Below are 27,627 nucleotides of genomic sequence, written 5' to 3'. Positions count from 1 at the left end.
ACGCCCTATAGCGAAAAACCTCTCAAAAACAAAAAACAAAACAAAACAAAAACAACCAGTAGGAAAGTAAGTGATAGATGATAAGTATGCGTTCATTGAGCATGGCATATTTTATGCAAATTGATAAATCCACTTCTTCAGAGATTAGAAAAGCTCTTTCCTGGAAGGGGACGTGTCGATTATAAACGGTGAAAGTCTCGCATCCCAGCGAGTTCTTAGCTGCCAGCCGACACAGCCATCAGTGTGCCAGAATGAGTTTTAAAACATCACAACATAACTGCTCTGCTCCAAATCAGGCATCAGCGCCTCCGCACCAGCCAAATCAACCTGCTTGTTTGGAAACTGTCACATAAGGCTTTTTTTCAACCTCAATTAACTTTCATTTCCTGGTCTGCGCGAAAGGCATTCACCACCACTGAGCTAAGCTCTGGCTTCCGTTTTGCCTACACAGCACCACCAGGTCTAGTGCTTTCAGGTGGATGACAACGCTGGATGTTTAGCTCGGTTCTAACCGGATTGCCAATTCCCATCCTCACTCACCTCCCTTTTTCCATACCTTTGGCCGTCCCTTAATTCTGTCCTTTTTCTGTCTTCTCCCTGCCAGAGCCAGCTGTTAACTCCTGGATCGCAGATAGCTCCTTTCCCCAAATTTCCACTTCCCACCCATCAGCTGAGTCTCCAGCTGACCTTTGGGCTCTTCCTCCTGCTTGGTGCATCCCTCCCCACGTTTCCTTCTGTTCCCACTACTCCCCATCCCCTCGTGTCCCTTTCCTTACCCCTCCTCATCTCGAGGTCCATTGGCTATATTTTTTCCCCCTCGTATGATCTAGACTGACCCAGCCCAGCAATATTCTCAGGTGTATCTCCCATTCTCCCATAGCCCAGCTGAGCCCGACTCTTCTCAGCCCTCTTAAACTGCATTCTACCTGGTTCCTCCCAATGTGCCCACTCTGGAATCCAGTATGCACTTTTCCCAGCTGGACAAAGCAGTCTTCCCATGTGGCCCAGACTGCCACACCCCCCAGCTCCAGCCTAGCTCAACCCCATCAAAGCAGCCTTGACCTACAGCCTGTTGGGAAGCTTCTGCTTTTCAGCACAGGAAGGATTCTTTCTCATCTAGGTGGCCCTCTTTTAAGAGGCTATTAGCTGGGGAGCTTACAATTCAGCATGGTGAGCCCCGAATTTCTTCTAGCCTGGAGTGAGCGAGCTGTCATCCAGTTCTGGCACTGTTGTGCACCTGTTAGCACTGCAGGGAGTTATCCTCACAGAGGATGTCACCACTGACCTGTCATCAGCAACCTACGGATGCTGATGGATTTGGGCTGACTTATCCACATTCCTCCCCTGGTCCTTCTAAGCAAGAAGAGGCACTTGCAAGATGGTTGGCAGAATCAGAATGTGCAATTGGTGGGGACGGAACCAAAAGCCATCTACTGCTACAGCATTGCAGAGCTGTGTGCTATCTCAACGCTGGACTATCCCGCTCCGAGCACAGAAACCAGATCCCACAGTGTAGCCAGTTTGTCACTCCTCAGACTGTCAGAGTAAATGTTTTCTCAAGAACAAGAAGTTCATGGATAGAATGAAGGACTTTATGTCCTACTAATTTTTGAGCCAAATACCAGTTTCCAAATGGTCAATAATGTGTTCACAAAAGACAGAATCCATTCGCAGGCATCTCCAAGATAACATTTTTGGCACAAATACCTAAGAATTAGCATCATACAGTCATCTCCACAAACTAGGTGGGAAAAACCCAGTTTATAACCAATTTAAAATCCAGTAAAAAATTGTATCTTTTTGGTGCCACCATAAAACAAGACATTGTGTGAGGTTGGCCACATGGAAAGGTTCCAGATTTGCATGTGGAGACCTCCCAGAGGACCCATGATACGGAGCTCACTGAGGCAGAAGATGGATTGTGGTATCACACCCTATGCGGGGCGGGGAAGGTGTCTGTCTTTCTGTCTCTGTCTCTCTCTCTCTCTCATAGAAAAAATAAACTTTAAAAAATTTTAAGAATAAAAAAAATTTTTAGAGAGATATTTGCTACAGAACACGTGCGCTTGCTGGAGAGACAGAGAGAGAGACAGAGAGACAGAAAGTGAGAAATCATCCCCCTCCTCAGGGGGATGGCCATGCCACAATCCCTTCTCCTCCATTCTCCTTTCAGGATTTTGGGTACACATACACACACACCTGGCATGTTTTAAGCTGTCGGGTTTGGGACTCAAACCGTGGTCTACTATGTGGGAGTCCAGCAACATAACCATTATGCCATCTGCTGGTCCCAAAATTTTAAGAATTTAAAAAGAGAAGTATTTAAAATGTTTTTTAACTTTGGGGACCAGCAGGTGGCGTGGGATTAAGGTGCTAGACCTCACATGACTGACTCCATGATTTAAGCCCTAGACCTGGCAGCTTAAAAAACACACTGGGAGTGTTTTTGGTGTAATGGCTATGTTGCTGGACTCCCATGTAGTTGACCACGGTTCAAGTCCCGGACCCGGTGTGGTTTAAACTCACGGTGGGCATGTGTGCGTGCATGCCCAAAATTCTGAGAGGAGAATGGAGAAGGGATTGTGGCATGGTCATCCCCCCTGGGGGGGGGGGCTTCTCACTTTCTGTCTCTCTGTCTCTGTCTTTCTGGCGAGTGCACACGCCCTATAGCAAAAACCTCTTAAAAATTCTTTTAAAAAAAGAAAGAAAGAAAAAAAAAATGGGGCGCATGTGTATGTGTGCCCCAAATCCCAAGAGGAGAATGGAGGAGAAGGAATTGCAGTGTGGCCAAATCCCTAGGGGGTGATTTCTCACTTGGCCTCTTTCTCTTCTCTGTCCCTCTGGTGAGTGCACGCACTCTATGGCAAAAAAAAAATTAAGAAACAAAACAAACAAAACCAAAACCTTTATCTTTAAAATGTTTTATTAAAGAAATGTTTTTATGTCCTTTTTGGGCTGAAAAGCAAAAGCTTCCCAAGAGGGTATGGGGCAAGACTGCTTCAAAAAAAGAAAGAGAATGAAAGGAAGAAAGAAAGGAAGGAAGGAAGGAAGAGAAAGAAAGAAGGAAGAAAGAAAAAGAAAGAAAAAAGAAAGAGAAGGACAAGGAGAAGGAGAGAGAAAGCACTCCCCAATGCGGCATGCTTAGACTGTAATCCTTTTTCTTCCAATTCTCTATTCCATTAGGGCCTTGGGTGTGCGAGTGTGTGCACACGCATACCCAGGTGTTTTCCAAGCTACCAAAGATGGGACTGGAACTCTGGCTGGCTATGCGAAATCCAGCTACCTCCTGCATGGTGCTTCACTGCTATGATATAGACCAGCCTCCCAAATTTGTATCCTTTCTAGTCTAAAATATGGAAGATAATCACTTCCTGTTAGTGCAGATAAAAACTACTAAATAACGAAGTAATCATGGGGTTTAAGCATGATAATATTTCTGGTAATTATTCTATTGACTACTTTGAAGTATTTTGAAATAAAGACATTTTCCATATTTCGTAAGGCTGCTTCTAATTTATCAACACTTATTGCTCTAAAGTGAGTTCTAAGTATATTTTATTCTAGCCACTAAAACATATTGAAAATGGACCAGCCCCATACCCTATTAGTTAAGGAAACTGGTTCTTACATGGTTGACTGTGGTTTGAATCCTAGCCCCAGTGGCTTGAAAAACATGCCAGGCACGTGTGCTCCAAATCCCAGTAAGGTGGAGAAAGGGAGGAGAAGGGATTGTGATATATCCATGCCCTGTTGGGAGGGCCTTTCTTTTTTCTTTTTTTTTGGAGAGGTTTTTGCTATAGGGCACATGAAATTGCCAGAAAGACAGAAAGAGACAGAGAGACAGAAAGCAAGAAATCACCCCCCCAGGGGGGATGGCCATGCCGCAATCCCCTCTCCTCCATTCTCCTCTCGGGATCTTGGGCACACACGCACATGCGCCCCACGTGAGTTTAAGCCGCCCAGTGTGGGACTCGAATCATGGTTGACCACATGGAAGTTCAGTGACATAGCCATTACACCAACTGCTGGTGCCGAAAGGTCCTCTCTCTCTCTCTCTTTTTGTCTGTTTTTCTCTCTGACAAATGTACATGGTTTCTGGCAACTGAAAAAAGAAAGAAAGAAAATGGCAAAAACTATCACATTTTTTATCTTTTATATTCGAAATATTTACTGCCAACTTTTCAGTGACTACCCTTACCCCATTCGTTAAGTCTAGTTTCATTCCATTTCCTTATTTCTTCCTTACTAAGTGATTTGGGATCTGTTTCGAATGACAAGGATGTGAGAGTAATGGGGTTCAGAGTCTTTCCTATTTCAGATAAAAAGTGCTTTAATAATGTAGTGCAAAATGAGGGGCCAGCAGATAGTGTGGTGGATAAGGGCGCTGGACTCCCACATGGCCAACCATGGTTCAAGTCCTGGACCTGGCGGCTTGCTTTCTCACTTTCCCTTTCTCTCTCTCTCTCCTCAAGTAAAGAAAAAAAAATAATAACAATAACAAATGGAAATAAATAAATAAATAAATAATTCTTTTAAAAAATTATTTAAAAAAAAGAAAAAATAATGTAGTGCAAAATGAAAGTTCTCTCGATCCAGCAACTTTGCAGAGGTGTTGATCCCCCGTCCCAGGTGAATACTGGCCAGGCCTATCTGGTAATTCTGGGTCAGCCCGAGGCCAGCAAAAGGTCTGGGGCAGGCTTCTCAACACTGGAGAGAGGTCACTTAGGACTCTGGAGCCAGTATCTCTAGTGTGGAGAGTCGGAACTGCAGACAAGAGACAAAGATAACAGTGTGAGGGCAGTCTGAAAGGTGAGGCCAGGTCAGACATGAATCAAGAGCAGAGCAGAGCCTGTGATAGCTAATAGCAGGGTCAGACAGCTCCTGCAGCAGTTGTAGAACGCAGCTCGGGACTGGGCATTTTTGTTTAATCAACATTTATTGAACGTGCTCTGTGTGCCAAGGACACAAACATGAATGAGAACTCTCTTGGTTTCATGGAACTCAGACTTCACAAAGGAGATTGTCACTGGGCCTGCCTCCTCTCTGTGGTGCTTGGATCTGTTGAAGGAATGGACGTGACAGATGAAAGGAGCCCCCTTGATCTGTGAACAGATCTCAAGATGTGCTGATAGGTCCTGCCTTGCATGAATTTGGGAGGAAGTGGGGTGCGTGCTATACCGTTCTTGGCTTCTTTATGGCTCTGAGTCCTCTTAAAGCATTTCAACCAGAGGTCAGAATGAATTTTAGTACTTGCTGTTTAGCCCTAAACCTTTTCCCTAGGGTCGTTGGGCCTAGTTGTAGATTTGAGTAGAAGTGGCTAGAAGGTAGACATGACATGCAAAGACTTTGTAAGAAAAACAAATTTGCCTTGATTAACTACATTTCCAAAGAACTAAGTAGTCAAATAAGACTTGAAAGTCCCTAGTAAAAGACTACTTCAGAGAGTTATTTTGACTATCCTAATTGATGGTCCTAAGTTCTTATCTACCACGGTTGACAGGTGTTCCTTCATACGAGCTCAAAGCATCATCTAGCCATCTTTAAGGAAATCCTGTATTATTATAGACTACCAACCAACCCTGGCTAATTCTTCAGAAATCTTTTCTCCCTTTCTGGATAAATGGCTGACTACTTTCCCCAAACAATAACTACATGTAGGCAAGTTGTTTTCTATGAATTACTGGTATACATGGTCCTATCTCATTAAGAAAACAGTTAAGAGCAGTCTAAGGCTATTAGAAGAGATCATCAGTATTATCCTCAGAATTTGATTCACTAGACTGGCATTAGGTGTCAATGAATACTCTTATAGATTTCAAAATATTCATGCTTTATTATTTGTTAATTTTTATTGCTAGAGGGTATGTGTACTTGGGGAGGGGGGAGCGGCGGAGGGGAGAGGAAGAGAAAGAAAGGCATCTCCCTACGGGGAATAGTCATGCCACAATCTCGTCTCCATTTTTCCCTTCTTACAGGATTTTGAGCACGTTCACACAGAAGCCCAGCATGTTTTTCAAGCCACCAGGTCCAGGACTTGAACTAGTAGTTCAGCCATGGTCTGGCTGTTATCCTGCTTTTAGTCAGAAAGAGTTATACAAGAATGAGAAGTTTCCAAAATCATTTGAATATCTAGAGGGGGAGATTTCAGATTGGATCTGAAATCTTACAGACATACTTTAAGATTGGATTTCAGATTGGAACTTAAATCTTAAGGCATTCTTTTTTATTTTTTAATAATTATTTATTTAATTTTATTTATTCATTCTTCTTCTTTTTTTTTTTAATTTGACCAGAGAGACACACAGAGAGAGAGAGAGAGAGAGAGAGAGAGAGAGAGAGAGAGAGAGAGAGAGAGAGAGAGAGAGAGAGAGAGAGAGAGAGAGAGAGAGAGAGAGAGAAAGCAAGAAAGTAAGCCACCAATTCAGGACTCAAACCGTCGTTGGCCATGTGGGAGTGTCCAGTGCCTTAACCACCATGCCACCTGCTGGTCCCCAGGCAAACATCTTAAAATACAAGGTTCTATAATTTTAAAAAATTCTAACCTAAAATGTTGTAGCAATTCATAAACCGTATGTAAACATTTTGGTATAGAAACTGCAGAGAGGAAAATCAGCATTTCTTCTATGCTAATGCCAAAAATCTCCACAATATTTAACTAACAGGAAGGAAGCACGCTAGCACATATTGAGCACTTGCTAATGCATGCCCTGTGCTCGGTGTGCTCTTCACTTATCATGCCGTTAAATCCTTATTAGTAACTATTTCAAGCAGGATATATTGGCCCATCTTATAGATGAAGAAACTTAGAAAGGTTATGTCAAGTATGTACAAGCAGAAAGTGGTGGTGGGGGGGGTTGGCCAGTGGTGTGGTGGTTAAGACAGCTGGATCCCACATGATCAACTGTGGGGTTCGAGACCTGGATCTGGTGACTTGAGAAACACATTAGTTGTAGGTGCACGCGTGGTCAAAATCCTGAAAGAAGGGAGCAGTGAAGGAGAAAGAATTGTGATATGACCATCCCCCATGGGAGGGTGTGTCTCACTTTCTCTCTCTCTTGTCTCTGTCTCATGAGCATATGAGTTCTCTGGCAAATTAAAAAAAAAGGAAAAAGGAAAGAAAGAAAGAAAATGATAAAGGCAAAATTGAAATTCAGGTCTGCTACCTCTGGTACTGGTTAGACCTATTGGCCAACATGGGTTATTAACCCAACGCCCTATTTAGTGGCATCCAACTAAGATCCTCATTCAGTCATTAATCCATGCACTCAGCAGGCCTGTCCTTTCAGCTGTCATGCAGTGTTGACTCTTCTCTTTTCCCTGTGATCTATGAGGATGTGGTTCTTAATTAAAAGAGATCGTAGTGGGCTAGCAAGTCAGCAAACGGTTTCTATTTCAGGATAGAATTGTCTGTGTCACTTGACCCACAGTCTCCTCTTACGCTTTTCTAGATACTTAAGGATACTAAGGAAAATCATGGTTTTATGTGCAGGAAGTTGTTTTGTCTATGTGTGTACTACGCGTATGGGTCTTTTGTCTGAGTAAGAATACAAATTTGATCATCAGACATTCACAGAATGATAGTGTATAATGACCATAACTTCATTACTTAAAACAAAACAGGATCTAGTGGTTAAAGAGAGCTGGCTCCCACATGGCTGACCACCATTCAAATCCCAGCCTCAGTGGTTTGAAAAACACATAGAGCAGGACCAGCAGTTAGCATAATGGCTGTGTCGCTGAACTCCCCTGTAGTCGACTGCGGTTTGAGTCCTGGACTCCATGGCTTAAACTCACGCTGGGTGCATGTGCATGCCTGCCCAAGATCCCGAGAAGAGAATGGAGAAGAAGGGATTGCGGCGTGGCCATCCCCCCGGGGGGTGATTTCTCACTTTCTGTCTCTCTGTCTCTCTGGCGAGCACATGAACCCTATAGCAAAAAACCTCTCAAAACAAAACAAAACAAAACAAAAACACAGGAAAAAACAAACAAACACATAGAGCACATGCGCGGGCATGCCCAAAATCTTGACAGGATGGAAAAATGGAGAAGGGATTGTGACGTGACCATGCCTCCTTGGGGGATGCTTTTTTGTTCTCCTTCTCTCTCTCTCTTTGGTGCACACATTCATCCTTTGGCAATTTAAATAAACAAATGAAATAAAACAAGTTTATTATCTTGCAGCTCTGTATGTCGGTACATCGGGGGTTTGACACTGATACCTCTGGGGTAAAACCAGATTGTTGGCAGGTTGGTGGCTCTAGGCTTCAGGAACAATTCCATTTCCTTACCTCTCAGAGCTTTGAGAGGCTATCCATATTCCTTGGCTCAGGATTCCCTTCCTTCTTTAAGCCAGCAACAGCAGGTTGAGTCTTTCTTTTTTTTTTTTTTTTTTTTTTTTATGGGTTTTTTTGCATTTGGGCACTTGATACTCCTATAGGGCACGTGCACTCACCAGAAAGACAGAGAGAGACAGAGAGACAGAAAGCGAGAAATCACCCCCCCCCAGGGGGGATGGCCACACCGCAGTCCCTTCTGCCCCATTCTACTCTCGGGATCTTGGGCACGCATGCACATGTGCCCGGCGTGAGTTTAAGCCACCAGGTCCGGGACGCAAACCGCAGTCAACTACATGGGAGTCCAGCGACATAGCCATTACACTAACTGCTGGTCCCAGCAGGGTGAGACTTTACACTGCTCTATTCTGATTCTGTTACCACACCTCCTTCTCTAACTTTCTGTCTTCTTCTGCTTTTAAGGACTCTTGTGATTATGTTGAGCCCAACTGCATAACCCAGAATAGTATCTTTAGGTGAAGGTCAGCTGATTTTGCAACCCTAATTCCATCTGCAACCTTAATTCCTTTTGCTGTGTAAGACAAGTTCTTATATATTCCCAAGTTCTGGGAATTCAGATGTAGACATCTTGGTAGGGAGTAGGCAATATTCTACCTACCGTGGATGGCTCCTTTCCAGTGTGGTATAGAAAACTTATGCTTTGGAGTAAGACAGACCTGGATCTGAATCTTGATCTACCATTAACTGGTGATGTCACTGACTGGCAAGGCATCCAACCTCTCAGAACTATTTCTTCACCTATAAAATGCGGATTATGATACCTACTTCACAGAGTTATTTCAAGTTTTAAATGTGAAAATAAAGTTTCTGATATTAGCTTGTCACAGGGAAGGTGTTAAGTAAATTTAACTATCATTATAATTAGAGAATCTAGGGTTCTAATCAAGGATGAAGAATCACAAGAGCATATCCCAGGTGCCTGGCAGCATCTGTGCTTGATACTTCCTGTAGTTTAATTTTGCCTTTAACTCTAATTAAATGGTTGCTTCAAATCTTTCCAAAACCAGTACTGGTCCTAAATAAACACACAAAATGCAAATGAAGACAAACTTTAGTTCGCTTGTAGTCTCAGCCAGTTTTTCTCTACAGATGATGTCTGAATGGTGAACAGAGGCAAACACAAATACTCTTGATTTATCTCTATTCTTTCACAGTCTTTCCCTGACCATCAAAAATCACTCCGTCATTTAATGGAAAAACTTCAAAACCCTTATGTTTATTTTCACAGGTGGCTTTTCCTGATGATTCTGAATTTACCCTACTGTAGGAGATTGGATAGTTGTCATCCTACTTGCCTTTCTGCTCTCAGAGGGCTAACGTTAATAAGTAACTTATTATGTTCAAAGCCCATCACTGAGTCCATATTAACCAGCCATTAAAAAGGTATCAGAGGGCCAGGAGGTGGTGTGATGGCTGAGGCACTGAACTCCCATTTGATTGGCTGTGGTTTAAATCCCAGACCCAGTGGCTTGAAACTCACGCCAGACGTGTGTGCATGCATGTCCAAAATCCCAAAAGGAGAATGGAAGAGAAGGGATTGTGGTGTGGCTATCCCCTCTGGGGGTGATTTCTCACTTGCTCTTTGTCTGGTGAGTACACATGCCCTATAGCAAAACTCTCCCTCTCTTAAAAAGAAAAGGTATTTTAGGGTCATCTGGTGGTGTGATGGTTACAGTGACTGGAACTCACATGGCTGACTGAGTGGTTTGAGTCCTGGAGCCAGTAGCTTGAAAAACACACTAGACGCATCTGAGTGTGTGCCCAAAATCCTAAGAGATAATAGGAGAGAAGGGCTCATGGCATGGCCATCCGTCATAGGGGGTACTTTCTCACTTTCTCTCTCTCTCTTTTCTCTGGCTGCTTTTCTCTGGTGAGTGTGCACACCCTCTAGCAAAACAAACAAACAAATGGTACTGTGGGTTACTGGCTAAACCGGTGGTACAGTCTGTAGCTTACTGGCTTGGAGTGTTGGAAACCACATGGTCAACTGCAGGTTGGCATTTCTGGGTCTGCCTGAAAATATGCTGGGTATACGCATGGGTGCCCAAGATCCCGAGGAGCTGGAGGACTGGGGCAGAGGATTACCTCAGGTGACACCCTGTTGGGGTGCTTCTCTCTCTCTTTTTCTCATGCATGCATGTGCTATCTTTTTTTAAAAAAGGGATATAAGATGACCAGCAAGTTGCATGGTAGTTAAGGCACTGGATTCCCACATGACTAATTGTAGTTCAAGTCCCAGACCTGGTACCAGAGCTAGGGAAGATCAATACACGAATTATCTTAATAGTCAAATTGTACATTTTGATGGTTATTCATTTTTTTTCTTCTTAAACAAAAGCATACTTTAGTTTTTCTCAGGTAAAACAAAATGTTCACTAGGATGAATTAAACATAACTTTAATTATTTTTCTTGTGAAATTCGCTATTATTCACAAGTATAGAAACTATATATATATATATATATATACTAGCTGATTCACCCACCTCTCTTTTTTTTCTTTTTTATACATAAGCATAGATAGGTCTGTGTCCTGTGTTCCACAGTGGGCTGAAGGTTATTTTGAAAGAATTCCTCCTAGTTTTGCGCAGTGGCAATATCGTAGCCAATGAGGTTTATCCGAGGTGCGATTATTGCTAATTGAAAGAATTCCTCCTGCATGCTACACTTAGTTTAACACATCAGTGTTCAAAAGATATAGCTAACAAATAAATTAAATAAATACTTATACTTCTATGTTGTTCATTATACATTTAAATGTAGCTCGATACAACTCTATATATGTATAAAGTATTATTTTTTTCATGGAAAAAAGCAAAATGAAATAAAATCTGCATCAATATATCTATGTAGAAAATAAAAACTTATAAGTTTATTTGATACAAACAAAAAAGATTCATGATATGGTCCCATATGTTTAGTGTTGTATAACACTCATGTTTGCCTTCCATTCTTTGCTAACCTTTCTTTCTTTTTTTTTTTTTTTTTTGGAGAGGAGGTTTTTGCTATAGGTGCGCTCACCAGAAAGACAGAGAGAGACAGAGAGACAGAAAGCGAGAAATCACTCCTCGTGGGGGATGGCCATGTCACAATCCCTTCTCCTCCATTCTCCTCTTGGGATCTTGGGCATGCATGCACATGCGCCTGGCGTGAGTTTAAGCCACTGGGTCCAGGACTCGAACTGCAGTCGACTACATGGGAGTCCAGCATCATAGCCATTACGCTAACTGCTGATCCCTAACCTTTCTTTTTTTAAACTAGTACAAAATTTTATTTGTAGAGGAAAATAAGTGAGATTATTTTCTTATTTGAATTGCAAGCCGTAATACAAATTCATAACATATAATATAATGAGATATAATGAAAGAGACCTGAATTTGTCTAACTTTATCTTTTTTTTTTTTTTTTAATATATTGTCAGAAAGCTGGTGTACTTGCGAGAGAAAGTGAGAGAGGGAAAGCACTCCCAGTGGGGTATGGTCATGCCACAATCCTTTTTCCTCCATTTCTTCATTCCATTCATACATGTACACTTAATGGCATGTTTGTAAACCCACTAGGGTCAAGACTTGAACTGTGCTCAGCAATGTGAGATCCAGTACTCTTAACAACTGCGCAATAAGGCTCGTCCCGATGTTTTATTCTTGAAATACTAAGGACTTTGAAGTTAATGGATAAGACTCTTTAATAGAGTTACTAGTCATTAAATATATCTATTTATATGTTACTTATATTTTATTATTTTTAAAAATAATTATTTTATGTAACTTTATTCATTTATTTATTTTAATTTGACCTGAGAGGAGAGAAAGTGAGAGAGAGAGAGAGAGAGAAAGGGAGAAAGCAAGCTACCAGTTCTGGGACTCGAACTGCTATCGGCCATGTGGAGTCCAGTGTTCTTAACCACTACCGGCCCCTATTTTATTCTTTTTTAAAAAGAATTATTTCTTTCTTTCTTCTTATTATTTTCCAGTTCTATCAGAGAGAGAGAGAGAGGGAAGGTGAGAAAGCAAGTCACCAGGTCCTTGACTCAAACCATGGTTGGCCATGTGGCAGTTCAGTGCCTTTAATCACGCCACCTGCTAGCCCCACTTATATTTTATTCTTAACTAAATTTGCTTAATCTTAAAAAATGGTTCATTCAATCACTAACTGTGACAAATTCTTATTGGACACCTAGCTCATGCCAAGTACTATGCTGGGTACTACCAAAAAAAATTAGTGATATGTGGTCTCTGCACTTGAGATCCACATAGGTATAATGGCAGACAAAGATGAAAACATAGTTGTAATTTAATATGATAAATTCTATAACTGAAAGTATAATGAAAGCACTGGGATTGGGCATATAATTTGTAGTGGGGTGAGGAGTTGGTTTAGGCAAGCTTTCAAAAGAAGGTGATATTTAATCTGGGTCTTCAGGAATGAGTAGGCATTAAACCAGGTGAAAAAGCTGACTAGAGTAGTCCATGAAGAAAGAACTGCATATGAAAAAGCCTAGAGCTGGGACCAGCAGTTAGGGTAATGGCTATGTCGCTGGACTCCCATGCAGTCGACCGCGGTTCGCATCCTGGACCCAGTGGCTTAAAACTCACGCCAGGCGCGTGTGTGTGCGTGCCCAAGATCCCGAGAGGAGAGTGGAGGAGAAGGGATGGCAGGGGGACCTGGAGGGTGATTTCTCACTTTCTGTCTCTCTGTCTCTCTCTGTCTGTCTGGCGAGCGCACGCGCCCTATAGCAAAAATCTCTTGAAAAAAAAAAAAAAAGGAAAGAAAAAGACTAGAGATATTTTGAAAAATAAAATAAAATAGAGATTCAAAGAATTCCCAGTAGTTTAGAATAGCTAAAACTTTTGCACATGTGGAAGACAAGCTGAGGATAAGGCTATGGTGTTTAATTTTATGTGTCAACCTGGCAGGTCAAACACTATTCTGGATATTTCTGTGGGGATGTTTTTGGAAGAGATTTACATTTAAATTGGTGAATTTAGAGTAAAGAGATTGCCCTCTGTATTGTGAGTGGGCATTATCCAATTAATTGAAGGCCTGAATAGAACAAAAGACTGACCTCCCTCTAAGCAAGAGGGAATTGTGCACCAGACAGTCTTTGGACTCAACTGCAATATTGGCTTCTCTCTGCATCTCTAGCCTGCTACACATCCCGCAAATTTAGGACTTGCCAGCCAGCCTCCATAATTATATGAGCCAGTCTCCATAATCATATTTTCCTTAAGATAAATAGTTCCCTCCCTCTTTCCTTCCCTCTTTCTTTTTCTCCCCTGTACATATAATATGCACACACACACACACACACACACACACACACACACACACACCCTCTTGAGTCTAATCCTCCTGGAGTACCCTAACTAATACAGGGGCTAAAGTTAGAAGATAGGGAGAGCTCTTCTGAACACTTTTGCTGTTTGGGTTATCAAGGGAAACTACTGGTGTCCAGTTACCTGAGACTGACATTAAGTTAGCAGTGATATTAAGAGAACAGAGTGGATATCCAGGCCCGTAAGAGCCTGTAGAAAAGTAAATAGCCTTAACTTCATTCCCAATTCTTTTCCATGTCTTTCTTTCTCTCTCTTTCTCTCTTTCTTTCTTTCTTTCTTTCGCTATAGGGCATGTATGCTCGCCAGACAGACAGAGAGACAGAGAGACAGAAAGCGAGAAATCACCCTCCAGGGGGGATGGCCACACCGCAATCCCTTCTCCTCCATTCTCTTCTCAGGATCTTGGGCATGCACCCACACGTGCCCGGCGTGAGTTTTAAGCCACCGGGTCCAGGACACGAACCGCGGTCGACTACATGGGATTTCAGCGACATAGCCATTACTCTAACTGCTGGTCCCTCCATGTCTTTCTCATCTTCTTGGTTTCCAAATTCTTTTTAGATCATCCAAGAAACATTTATTGAGTCTCATTATGTTCAAGGTCTGTCATCAAGAAGTGTATTGTCGGATGGAAAGAGCAGGATATAAATAGATGCTTACAGGGAATGTGGGCCAGGGAAGATTTTGCAACGGAGTAAGTAACTTTTGAGCAAACCAATGAATCATAAAACCAAGCTCTAAGAGTAGATAGGAGTGGAAAGGGGGAGGATCCGGTCACTCCAGGAACACAGAATAATAGGAATAATAGAGCTAAAAATGTATTACGTACTTGCTAGTTGCCAGATACAAAGCATTTTATATGTGTATACTGATTTAATATTCCCATTCTACCCTATGAGGAAATATTATATATTTTTAAAATTTTCCAGAGGATGTGTTTGCATGCCAGAGAGAGACAGACAGATGGGGGAAGGAGAGAGTGAAAGCACCTTCCCCCCACCATGGGGCGTGGTCACTCTGCAATCCCCTTTTGTCCATTTTTCCACCCAATCAGGATTTTGTGCATGCATGCATATCTACCCAGCTTTTTTTTTTTTCCTCCAGTTTCTTGTCATAGGATGCATGTGCTTGCTAGAGAGACAGAAATTCCCCCCACCCAGGGTGGTGGCAACATCCCAGTCCCTTCTCCTCCATTTTCCTCTTGGAATTTTGGGCATACATGTACACACACCTGGTATGATTTTCAAGTCCCCGGGTCTGGGACTCCAACCATGGTCAGCCATGTGGAAGTTCAGAGTTTTAAACGCTACGTCACCTACTGGCCCCACATCCATCATTTTTCAAGCCACCAGGGCTGGGACCTGAACCTCACATTTGGCCACGTGAGATCCAGCTACCTTAGTCACCAAACCATGGAGCTAACCCAAAGCAATACAGAGAAGAGATAAGCAAGAAGTGTGGTGAGTGGCCCAATGTCACAAATTTAACAAATTCTGGAGCTAGGATTCAAAACCAGGCAGTCTGACTTTAGTATCCACTTCTTTTTCTTTCTTTCTTTCTTTTTTTTCTGTTTCAAGCCCCATGACACTGTCTTCCTTAGAGGTAAAGCAGTCCATAGATTCACTAAATCTTAGAGCCAGAAGGGCCTTTACATAATTTAGTCAAGAGATTCTCACACAAGAAAATCATATATTAAAATGATGAGAAAATTAAAAAAATAATACTAGTGTTTAGTGTTGCTTGCCTGTCTCCCAAAACACCTTAGAGGAACTACTTTTCTCTCTTTCTTGGTATTTCAAAATTGTAACAAAATATACCCAAAACTTATCATTTTAATCAACCTGAAGTATAAAATTAAGTGACATTAATTATATTTACTCTGTCGTGCAACCATCCCCACTATCTGTCTATTTCAAAATTTTTTTGTCACCCAGAGTTCCATTACATAACTCCTCCTCCCCTAACCCCTAGTAACCTGATATCTATTTTCTGTCTTTAAGAATTTACCTATTCACAAGTGCAATCCTACAGTATTGTCCTTTCGTGCCTGCCTTATTTCATTTAGCATAATTTCTTGGAGATTTATCCCTGTCATTGTATGTGTCTGAACTTCATTCCTTCTTATGACAGAGTAATATTCCATTTTATATATATATATATGATACTCGCCCTCCATTTATCTATTGGATGATGTGGGTTGTTCTCCCACAACCCCTAAACACATTGTGCAGGAGCCACTACTTTATTTTGGAGAGTTTTTTGCTATAGGGCGCATGTGCTCACCAGAAAGATAGAGAGACACAGACAGAAAGTGAGAAATCACCTCCCCCAGGGGGGACGGCCTCACTGCAATCCTTCTCCTCATTTTCCTCTTGGGATCTTGGGCACGCACGCACACATGCCTGGTGTGAGTTTAAGCCACCGGGTCCGGGACTCAAACTGCAGTTGAGTGCATGGGAGTCCAGAGACATAGCCATTACGCCAATTCCTAGTCCCATGGTTGCTTTTAAGTTTTACAATTTAGATTGCCCAATTACAAAATCATTATTTAATTTGAAAGGTTATGGCTTCAGGAAAACTTAATTTAATTTGGAGGAGCTTATTTTTTATTCTGAGGTTGCTCAGCATGACAATATCTCAGACACATGAGCTTATACACAGTTTTTGTTTCAGTCAAGGCTTCAAAAACTGAAATCCATTTACATATTATCTTATGTATACACACACACAAAGACAAAAAACAAAAAAACCCAGACTGGTACTGAGGCATGTGTCTTAAACATAAGTTCATGACGATAAAACATTTCACCAAAATTTAGAAAACCTGTTTCCAAATGCAGAGGATAAAATGCCATGGTATGAAATATTTTTTTCCAATAAAGAAGCAACTACAGGGAACCAGCAGTTAGCGTAATGGCTATGTCGCTGGACTCCCACGTAGTCGACCGCGGTTCGCGTCCCGGACCCAGTGGCTTAGAACTCATGCCAGGCGCGTGTGCGTGCGTGCCCAAGATCCCGAGAGGAGAATGGAGGAGAAGGGATTGCGGCGTGACCATCCCCCCCTGGGGGGTGATTTCTCGCTTTCTGTCTCTCTGTCTCTCTCTGTCTGGTGAGCGCACACGCCCTATAGTAAAAACCTCTCCAAAAAAAAAAAAAAGCAACTACAGAAAGCTTTTTTTTTTTAACTTTAAAAAAAATGGTTTTATTTAAAACTTTATTTATTTAAATTTGACCAGAGAGGGACAGAGCTATAGAGCAAGAGCAGGAAAGTGAGAAAACAAGTCACCAGGTCCAGGACTCGAACCATGGTCAGCCATGTGGGAGTCCAGTGCCCTTAACCACCACACCACCTGCTGGCCTTGAGAAAGCTTTTCTTTGTTCAAAGTAACCAGTGCAATTGGGATGCAACCCCCGCCTCCAATTCCCCAATACTACTTTCAAAACAAACATCAAACTTGATTTTTCCATTAGAATGCAGTTATTTCTCCACACTAGTAAATCAAAATCGAAGACCCAGATTATATACATATATATAAAATAATGCAAACAATTATTGAGTTTCATCTTCTGGACAAGAATGCCAAGTTATTTTTTCTTCATAAAAAGCAATTACAATTTGAGGACACTTCATATTTGCTTCTTTTGCCAGCACCAAGTCTGCCTCATCTGAATCTCCATTTCATGAGAAGCATCCACTCACTCTCCATTGCTGTCTGGGGCACCAGTTATTTGTTCAGGATCAAGACCTCTGGCAAAGCCTCTTGGTTTATCAGCAGCATTTCTCTTCTTTGATTTGCTATCACTGGAGTCACTGTCAGATAAAGATTTTCTCTTTGTACCATCTTTTTCTTTACTAACTTTTCGAGAATTAAGAAATGCTTCTATCAGGACCAGCAGTTAGCGTAATGGCTATGTCGCTGGACTCCCATGTAGGTGACCACGGTTTGAGTCCTGGACCCAGTGGCTTAAACTTACGCTGGGTGCGTGTGCGTGCATGCCCAAGATCCTGAGAGGAGAATGGAGAAGAAGGGATTGCAGCGTGGCCATCCCCCCTGGGGGGTGATTTCTCACTTCCTGTCTCTCTTTCTGGCGAGTACATGTGCCCTATAGCAAAAAACTCTCCAAAAAAAAAGAAAGAAAGAAAGAAAGAAAGAAAGAAAGAAAGAAAGAAAAAAAGAAAGAAAGAAAGAAAGAAAGAAAAAGAATAGAAAAGAAAAAAATGCTTCTATCAACCCTGGACAATCTAAATTTTCTTCAGGTTCCCAGGTATTGTCAGCATCTGTAAATCCCTTCCACTTCAGAAAATATCCCACCTTCCCATTCATTACGTGTACTTTTTCCACCATAAATTCTTCAGGCTCTCCCTTTTCAACTTTTTTACTCTTTCCATTCTGTTTCTTATCCATTTTTGCTATGTAGTTTTATTGGAGGCCATTTTTTACTGCAGACTTGAAGAGTTCGCCACCCCGAGCTGCTCTCGGTTGCGGGTCTGTGGTATTCCCCATGTTTTTATATGCTCTAATCTTTCAGTTTCTGCCATAGAGTGGGGACAGTCAGTATATGTTAGGTGGAGACATACAGTTTCTCTCTTTCATAGCCTGGCTTGCTTTACTCAGCAGTAAATCTCCCATATTCATCCACTTTCTGTCAAATGCGAGAATATTGTTTGTTTGTTTGTTTTTCCTATGGCTGAATAGTATTCCAAAGAGTATATGTGTCACATTTTTTCAATCCATTTATCTGTTTGTGGGCATTTGGGTTAGTTTCATGTCTTAGCAATTGTGAATAATGCCGCAACAAACATAGATGTGCAAGCACTTTTCCGACTGAGCATTCTCCTATCCTTTGGGTAGATACCCAGTAGTAGAATTGCTTGATTATATGGTAATTCTATTTGTAGATCTTTGAGGATCCTCCATATTTTTTACACAGTGGCTGGACCAATTTACATTCCCACCAACAGCGTAGGAGGGCTCCCCTTTCACCATAGGCCTACCAGCATTTAACATTTTATTTTTAATCTTACTGAAGAAAGTAATCACATTTACCATAGCCACAAAAAGTATAGGATACCTAGGAATAAACGTGTCATTCTTACTGGGGTTAGGTGGTATCTCACTGTGGTTTTGATCTGCATCTCCCTTATGATGAGAGATGTTGAGCATTTTTTCATATGGTTTTTGGCTGTTTATATGTCTTCCTTAGAGAATTGCTTGTTCAGCTAATTTTCCCATTTTAATTGGGTTGATTTTTTTCACCCACTTCAGATAGGCTGCTTGAGTTCCCTATGGATTCTGGTTATCAGTCCCTTATCAGAGTCATAGTTTACAAAAATATTCTCCCATTCCAAGGGTTGTCAATTCCCATTAATTACTGTATCTTTTGCTGTGCAAAAACTTTAATCTGATGTAAACCCACTTATCTATTTTTGGGATTATTGCCTGTGCTTTGAGGGTCTTATTTAAGAAGTCTTTGCCTATTCCAGTGTCTCCTAGAGTTTCCCCAGTGTTTTCCAGCAGTAGTTTTATAATTGGACGTCTTAGGTTTAGATCTTTGATTCACTTTGAGTTGATTTTTGTTATGGTGAGAGAGAGGGGTCCAGGTTAATCTTTCTGCGGGTGGACACCCAGTTTTTCCAGCACCATTTGCTAAAGAGGTTTTCCTTTTCCCACTGGATTGACTGTTATCTTTTATCAAAAATCAGTTGGCTGTATGTTTTGGGGTTTATTTCTGGATCTCTATTCTGTTCCATTGGTCCACCTATCTTTTTTTATGCCAATACCATGATGTTTTGATTTTCACAGCTTTGTAATATATTTTGGGGTCAGGGAATGAGATGCCTCCTACTCCACTCTTTTTTGTGCAGGATTGCTCTGGCAATATGGGGTATTTTATGATTGCAGACAAAATCTGTGATGATCTTGTCTAGATCTGTGAAGAATGTTCCTGATAATTTGATTGGGATTGCATTAAATATGTAGATTAATTTGGGTAGAATTGCCATTTTGAATGTATTAATTCTTCCAGTCCAGGAACATGGATGTTGTTCCACTTTTTTGTGTCATTTTCTTTCTTTCTTTTTCTAGATTTTTATAGTTTCCCTTGTAGAGAGGTCTTTGACTTCTTTTTTCTTCTTTCTTTCTTTCTTTTTTTTTTTTTTTTTTTTTTTTTGAGAGGTTTTTACTATAGAGAGTATGTGCTTGCCAGAAAGACAGAGAGAGACAGAGAGATAGAAAGTGAGAAATCACCCTCCGGGGGGATGGCCACGCTGCAATCCCTTCTCCTCCATTCTTCTCTTGGGATCTTGGGCATGCACGCACACGCGCCCAGCATGAGTTTAAGCCACCGAGTCTGGGACTTGAACTGCAGTCGGCTACATGGGAGTTCAGTGACATAGCCATAACACTAACTGCTGGTCCCAAGGTCTTTGACTTCGTTGGTCATATTTATTCCTGGGTATCTTATACTTTTTGTGGCTATGGTAAATGTGATTACTTTTCTTCAGTCTACCTCTGTCTGCTTGTGGTTTGTACATGGAAATGCTATAGATTTTTGTATACTGATTTTGTGTCCTGCTACTTTACTGTATTCATTTATTATTTCTAAGTGTTTTTTCATGGATACCCTGGGTCTTCTTTGTATACAATCATGTCATCTGCAGATAGAGATAATTTTACCTCTTCTTTCCATATTTGAGTGCCTTTTATTTTATTCTCTTTTCTGAATGCATTGTCTAATGAAGTTGTGAGGTTTTTTTTTGTTGTTTGTTTGTTTGTTTTTGGAGAGGTTTTCTGCTATAGGGCATGTGCACTCACCAGAAAGACAGAGATACAGCCAGAAAGCAAGAAATCATCCCCCGGGGGGATGGTCACGCTGCAATCCCTTCTCCTCCAGTCTCCTCTCGGGATCTTGGACATCCACGCACACGTGCCCAGTGTGAGTTTAAGCCACTGAGTCTCGGACTTGAACCATAGTTGACTACATGAGAGTCCAACAACATAGCCATTACTCCAACTACCAGTCCCATGAAGTTGTTTCTCTTTTAGTATTTTGAAGATGTTTTCCTTGCCTACATTATTTTGGTTAAGAGGTCTGATATTAGCCTAATAGGATAACCTTTGTAAGTGACTTGACATTTCTCTCTTGCCATTCTTAGAATCTTGTCTTTATCTTTGATTTTGACCACTCTGGCTATGATGTACTGTGGAGAGAATCTTCTTGTGTTCATTCTGTTGGGGTCCTTTGTATTTCTTGGGTCTGGATGTCTGAATGTTTCTCTAAGTTTGTAGTTTTCTGCAAGTATTTCATGGAAAAAAATCTTCTATGCCCTCATCTGATTCTTCACCTTCTAGACGCATCACATTCCCTGACCTCAAAATATATTACAAAGCTGTGATAATTATTCGGATATTCAGGTGTTTTAGTGGTGTCTAGTATTTCTCATATGTTATCCTCAATTGTTTTCATTGTTAATGTTTTTTTTTTAATTTTTATCTAAGTCAATGGTATTGTCTTCTAGATCAGAGATTCTTTCTTCTGCATAGTCTAATTTGCTATTACTTACTTGCAAGGGAGGTCTTGATTTCCTTTATTACAGTCTTCATCTCTAGAAGTTCTGTTTGATTCTTTTTTTCTTTTTGGTGCCTCCTCACTGGTTTCTAGTCATCTGATGAATTATATGCTTCTTCCCACTTTTTGGGTGTTGATTCTATAGTGTCAGGGAGGATGAAGAGATCTACTTCTCAGGTGTGTTCTTGGGAGAGGGCCTTGTTTTCCAATCAGAAAAAGGTGTATGAAGCCAGCTTCAGGTGTTGGGTGTTACTTGTTAAGCCTACACTTGGCCCATTATCTGCTGGCAAATCCAACCCACACAGAGAGATGTGCAGTGTTGTTGATGGCTATGGCCAGGCTTCACTTCCTCTTAAAGCTGAGTTAATGCATGTTTAATGCTTAGCACAATGTCTATATAAATGTAAATACCAATTATGCCTAGCTATTGATGGTGTTATTATTATCCATTTCCATTTTTCCTTCTGTTTTCACTAACTGTTAAAGCCTCTGGTTTTGCTCTTTATTGTATTTGTTTTCCCATTCTTACTTTATCCTGATTCTTGTTGTTGAAAATGCCATGATTTCTGGTTAAATTGTTCTTCCTTAGTCCCTTTCTGATAGCTCATTGCAAGGATACTTTTAAGTGTTACAAAAGGAGAAGTGATTATGTGTCTTATTTTTTGATTTCCTAAAGTTCCCTAAGCGATAATCTGGTGCAGTATGAGTGATATTTTTATTCTGACTTCTGTCTTATCTGTCCTATGTAATGCATCTGACTAGAATGATTCGGTCCAGGCTGCTCTAACATTTTTTATGCTTTTATAGAGATAATACTCTAATGGTTTATCATGGCAGACTACTCAACTGTGTGTCTCATCTTTTATTTTGTTTTTGTTTTTCTCTTCTGTTGAATTTGCCCATGGTGGGTTCCTATGTATCTGAGTGTCTGATTAAAGTCTGGTACAATTACCTTTTCCTATAAACTCACTTTTAAATTTTCATGAAACTATCCCCTTTCATGATTTAATGATACATTTGGTTCATTTTAATCACTTGCCACTTAAATGCAATATGAATATTATCACACTAAGAAAGACATTTAATTCCTCATGACAAATTCCTCACTTCCTAAGTGTGCCTGACACAAGAAAAGCATGTCTTTTACCTTTTCCTCTGTTACTTCTCACTTATTACCTTTATTCTTAACTCTCACACCCTAGTTTATTAGTTTATTTAATACTGATTTGGGCGAGCTGAGGGCGTGATGCTTAGATAACCTTACCCCCTAAATGAAATGAACTATTTTCTTTATAGTTTTTCTTATAGAGCATGTGTGCTCACCAGAGAGAGAGAGAGAGAGAGAGAGAGAGAGGCTGGATCCTACACAGCTGACTGTGTAGTTTGAGTCCAGACCTAGTGGTTTGAAAACATGCTGACTGTATGTTTTTGTGCCCCAAATCCCCAAAGAAGTGGAAAAGAGATTGTGGTGTAGTCATTCCCCATAGGGGTTGCTTTCTCACTCTCTTTCACTCTCTGGTGAACACACACACCCTCTAGTAAATAAAAACAAAAACTGGGGCTGGCAGGTGGCACGGCAGCTAAGTGTGTTGGACTCCCACATGGCTGACTGTGGTTCAAGTTCCAGACCTGGCAGCTTGCTTTCTCACTTTCATTCTCATGCTTTCCCTCTCTCTTTCTCTCGCTTTGTCTCTTTCTGGTCAAATTAAAAATAAATAAATAAATAAAGTTAAATAATTCTTGATAAAATATTAAAAACAGAAACTAAAACTAATTTCCCAGTTGCAGAAGTGGAAACTTAGAAGCAGGTTCTTTGTTACTCTAAAGTAGCAGGCCTTTACACAAAAATACTGACACAAAATTATTAATAAAGTATAAGCAAACTTTAATGCTGCTTTACGATCATCCTAATTCTTATGAGTTGCAATGGGAAGAAAAGGGAGAATCTCTGTTTAAAGAGGAGTATTAAGGGCTATGCCTTACCATCACTTCAGGCAGGGTTAACTAGAAGAATGGGTAGAATCAGGCTGACAACAAAGGCTCAGAACCTGGAGCCTTCTGGAGAGAGGAGTAGTTTCTCTCAGCAGGCCTGAGGAGGGACAGCTTTTAGCTGTAATGTCACGTGTGGGCCGATGTCTCATGATATCCTGAAAAAGTGGTTTTGGAATCCTCCCCTTGAGATAACCAGTTTGAGTGTGGTATTAACTCTTAGAATGGTTGATTTATGGGCCAGCAGGTGGCATGAAGAGTTCCACGTGACTGGCTACACAGTTTAAGTTCTGGACCCCGAGGCTTGAGAATCATGCTGGGTACCTGTGTGTGTAACCGAAATCTTGAGAAGAGAATGGAGGATAAAGGATTGCAGGATGTCCATCCCCCCAGGGGGTGATTTCACACTTTCCCTCTCTCTTTCTATCTCTCTCTGGTGAGCACACACACTCTATAGCAAAAACAATAAAACAAATAGTTTCATTCAGGGGGCAAAGCTACCCAAGCATATTGTTGGTATCTCACGATAAGGTGGTTCTTTTTTCTTTTTTAGTGTCTTTCTTCCCTTCGATTTACGATGAGAGAGAGAGAAAATAAGCAAGAGAGAGAAGCACTGCCCTCTTCCCCCTCTCCAACCTACCAGGATCCTGGACACACACCCCTGCACCCAGCGCAGTTTCAGGGTGATGGGCCAGGGGCCTGAACCAAAGTCAGCAGGTGGCTTCCAGCTCTGCTGTCTGTCAGGCCACTGACTGCCACAGAGACTGGATCTTTCGGTTCTTCGCAAATATTTAGTTAAGGGCCATTATCATTCGTGGTGTCAAATATCACATTAGTGCCTACATTTAAACCACTACTTATAATCGACTTGCTCTAGCTGTTTGTTGTTTTTTTTTTTTTAATCTAAGGCTTTTACCACTTGATGGGTATCACCTAGTTACCAAGTGACTGGTGGTGACGACTTACTACTAAGTGACATTTGCCTCAGACACTATTAAAAGATTACCCTAAGCGTTTCTACGCAACAGTAATTAATTTCCCAACCTTAGGAGTGACATGGTGTTGGGTCTCTTTCTCTGGGCTGTAACTTGGAAAAGTTTCTCTTTGGACAAAGAAATACTGGTTTCAGGCTTGCCATCTGAATCGTATCCATTGTTCAGAAACCAAATTATACATCCCTTTAATCCTTTTGTATCCAGTATTTCAGGCCGCAGCCAAGTATGCTAGACCTCTGGTCCTATTTCACATTCCCTCTACTCAGCTAAGTTGCTCCGAGCAGCTGAAATGGACACCTCTGCCTTAGAGGTTCCCACGTGAACCTTTGTTAGAAGACCTGGAGCCACAGGATTAGTTCAGACTCCTCACCTCTGTGAGGAAGAAGGAAAAGAAGTTGAGTTGGCACATTGATCAGAACAACTTCGAGCAGATGGTAGAAAGTTATGGTCCCTGAACTACACAGTAGTATTGCATGGGAGAGATATCGGACATTAGAAGTATGCCATCATTAAAGAGAAAAACTGACTGTGAAGAGCTGAGTCAAAGGATCCTAACAATTTTCATTCCAGTCTTTCAATTAAAGTAGACATAATTGGGGGCCAGATGGTAGTGCAGCAGTGAAACATGACACTCTTTTGAGGAAGTCTCACATGGGAAGGTACCCAGTTCAAGTCCAAAGACCCAGGCATGCTAACTCATGATCTGGTGCTGGCTGAAGGTTGGGGTGGATTGTGGTATCGGGACCCTGTTGGGGTTGCTGTCTCTGTTTCTCTCTTTCTGTCTTACTCATGAAGAAATAAATAAGTACACTTAAAAGAAAAACAAAGACATAATTGGACTAGCAAGTGGTGTGGAGGTCCAGGTGGCTGGATCCCATGCGGCCACTGTGCAGTTTGAGTCTCAGACCCAGCAACTTGAAAAACAAGTTGGGCATATGTGTGTGCATGCCCCAAATCCCAAAAGGAGAATGGAGGAGAAAGGATTGCAGGGTGATTTCTCATCCCACTCCCCAAACCCAGCCCGCTTTTGGTGAGCATATGTACCTCTAACGAAGCTTAAAACACACACCCACACACACAAACACACACACACACACACACACACACTCACCAACAAAACCCTACATGATTATTACTCTAGTTAGTGGCAATCAGGACTCAACATTTTGTTATTGCTTTTTCTACTTTTCACTTGACTAATTGTTACAAATAATTAGAAGTTCTAATTCAGGTGTCATTTCCACTAGGAAAACTGCTAACATCCCTCACATTTGTTTAGATGCTCCTTGTCTGTTCCCCAACAGCTTTCTGTACTTCATGAAGTCGTTTTCCTTATTCACTTGTTAAAATATTGAACTAGAACTCATCTTCTCTAGTAATCTTAATAAGATCTATGAAAGCAATGACCACGTCTGTTTTATTTATTTTTGTATTTCTAGAGCCTAGCGTAATGCTGGGCATACGGTACTTCAGTTGATTATCTATTGACTTGAAAAACTCACAGGTGCAAATTTTAAGAACTCGTCAGGATTTCGGGTTCTTTTCAAGAATTGTATTCATGAAATCCTGGAATTAAATAAAAACTAGAGAGATGGACGCAGATGTTTAAGTATCCCTTTAGTATAAGATTATTTTTGCATTGGTGGAACACAACATTAATGATGTTGATAAGTGCTGTAATTATGAATGAACAAAAATTGTAAAATACAAATAAATTTAAAGCATGTCGTTGGACTAAGATTAAATAAACCAATATATGACCAACAGAATGTTGAATAAGACTCCTCTTGCCTCAGAATTAGGATTTAAGATCATACAACAGGGAACCAGCAGTTAGCGTAATGGCTATGTCGCTGGACTCCCACGTAGTCGACCGCGGTTCGCGTCCCAGACCCGGTGGCTTAGAACTCACGCCAGGCACGTGTGCGTGCGCGCCCAAGATCCCGAGAGGAGAATGGAGGAGAAGGGATTGCGGCGTGACCATCCCCCCTGGGGGGTGATTTCTCACTTTCTGTCTCTCTGTCTCTGTCTGTCTGGCGAGCACACACGCCCTATAGTGAAAACCTCTCAAAAAAAAAAAAAAAAAAAAGCCAATTAGGGACCAGCAGATAGTTAGGTTGTTGAACTCCCACATGCACTCCCACAGTTCAAGTCCCAGATCTGGCAGCTTCAAACTCATGCCACTCACTTTGTGCATGCCCAAAATCCCTAGAAGAGAATGGAGGAGAAGGGATTGTGGCATGGTCACACCTTCTGGGGTATGATTTCTTGCTTTCTATTTCTCTGTCTCTCTCTGGTGAGTGCACACGCCCTATAGCAAAAATCTGTCTCTCTCTCTCTGGGAAAAAAAAAAAAAAAAAGACCAATCAACTAAGATCAATGATCTCTTTCAAGAGGTCTTCTACTTTACCATTGAGACTACCCTTCTTACTATTCTTTAAACTACTGAGGGGGGCAATAGTGTGTTCCAGTTACCTATTGAAGGTTATACATCCCCAAAGTTTAATGGCTTAAAATAACAATCATTTTGTTATCTGTCATGGTTTTTGTGGATCAGGAATTTGGAAAGGATGTGGCTCGAATTCTGACTCAGAGTCTCTCATATACTTGTAGTTAGATTTGTGGCTGGAATTGGAATAGTTGGGGCCTGGAGCAGCTGGGGGCTGCCCAGACATCTGTTTCACTTCTTGTAGACTCACAATCTCTCCATGTGGTTTCTCTTCATGGACTAGTTTGAGCTTTCTCACCATGGTGGCCTCAGAGCTGTCAGAATGCTTAACTGGTGACTCTAGGCTCTAAGCACAAGTGTTCCCTCTAGAAAGGTATAGCTGAATCACCTTTTATGACTAGTCCCAGAAGTCATGAAATGTCATTTCTGCCATACTCTACTAGATGAAACAGTCACAAAAGCATATCTACTTTCAATGGGAGAAGAAATGGATTTCACTTCTTTCGTAATGTCCAACATTTTAAAAAATAAACATGGAGGCCGGCAGGTGGCATGGTGGTTAAGGCTCTGGACTCCCATGTGGTGGACTGCAGTTCAAGACCCCGACCTGGTGGCTTTTCTCTCTCTCTCTCTCTCTCTCTGTCCTTCTCTTGTCAAATTAAAATAAATGATCAACTAAATAAAGTTAAAATAATTCTTTTTTTTTTTTTTTTGAGAAGTTTTTGCTATAGGGCACGTGTGCTCACTAGAAAGACAGAGAGACAGGGAAATAGAAAGCGAGAAATCACCCCCCAGGGGGGATGGCCATGCCACAATCCCTTCTCTTCCATTCTCCTCTCAGGATCTTGGGCACACACACACATGCGCCCTGCGTGAGTTTAAGCCACCGGGTCTAGGACTTGAACCGTGGTCAGCTACATGGGAGTTCAGTGACATA

At 41.4% G+C, this 27,627-nt stretch overlaps 2 pseudogenes; one reads left to right on the top strand and one right to left on the bottom strand.

The window, feature by feature from the left end:
- Positions 1-10,931: 10,931 nt before the first annotated feature.
- Positions 10,932-11,081, top strand: LOC114006712 (uncharacterized; annotated as a pseudogene).
- A 5,936-nt stretch (positions 11,082-17,017) lies between these two features.
- On the bottom strand, positions 17,018-18,169 carry LOC106734212 (chromobox protein homolog 3-like; annotated as a pseudogene).
- Between the last annotated feature and the right edge of the window lie 9,458 nt (positions 18,170-27,627).

This window comes from Tupaia chinensis, unplaced genomic scaffold (assembly GCF_000334495.1).
Source record: "Tupaia chinensis unplaced genomic scaffold, TupChi_1.0 Scaffold149831_1, whole genome shotgun sequence".
Taxonomy (NCBI): Eukaryota; Metazoa; Chordata; class Mammalia; order Scandentia; family Tupaiidae; genus Tupaia; species Tupaia belangeri.
The sequence above is the reverse complement of the archived record's forward strand: the minus strand, read 5'-3'. Positions and strand labels throughout refer to the sequence as shown.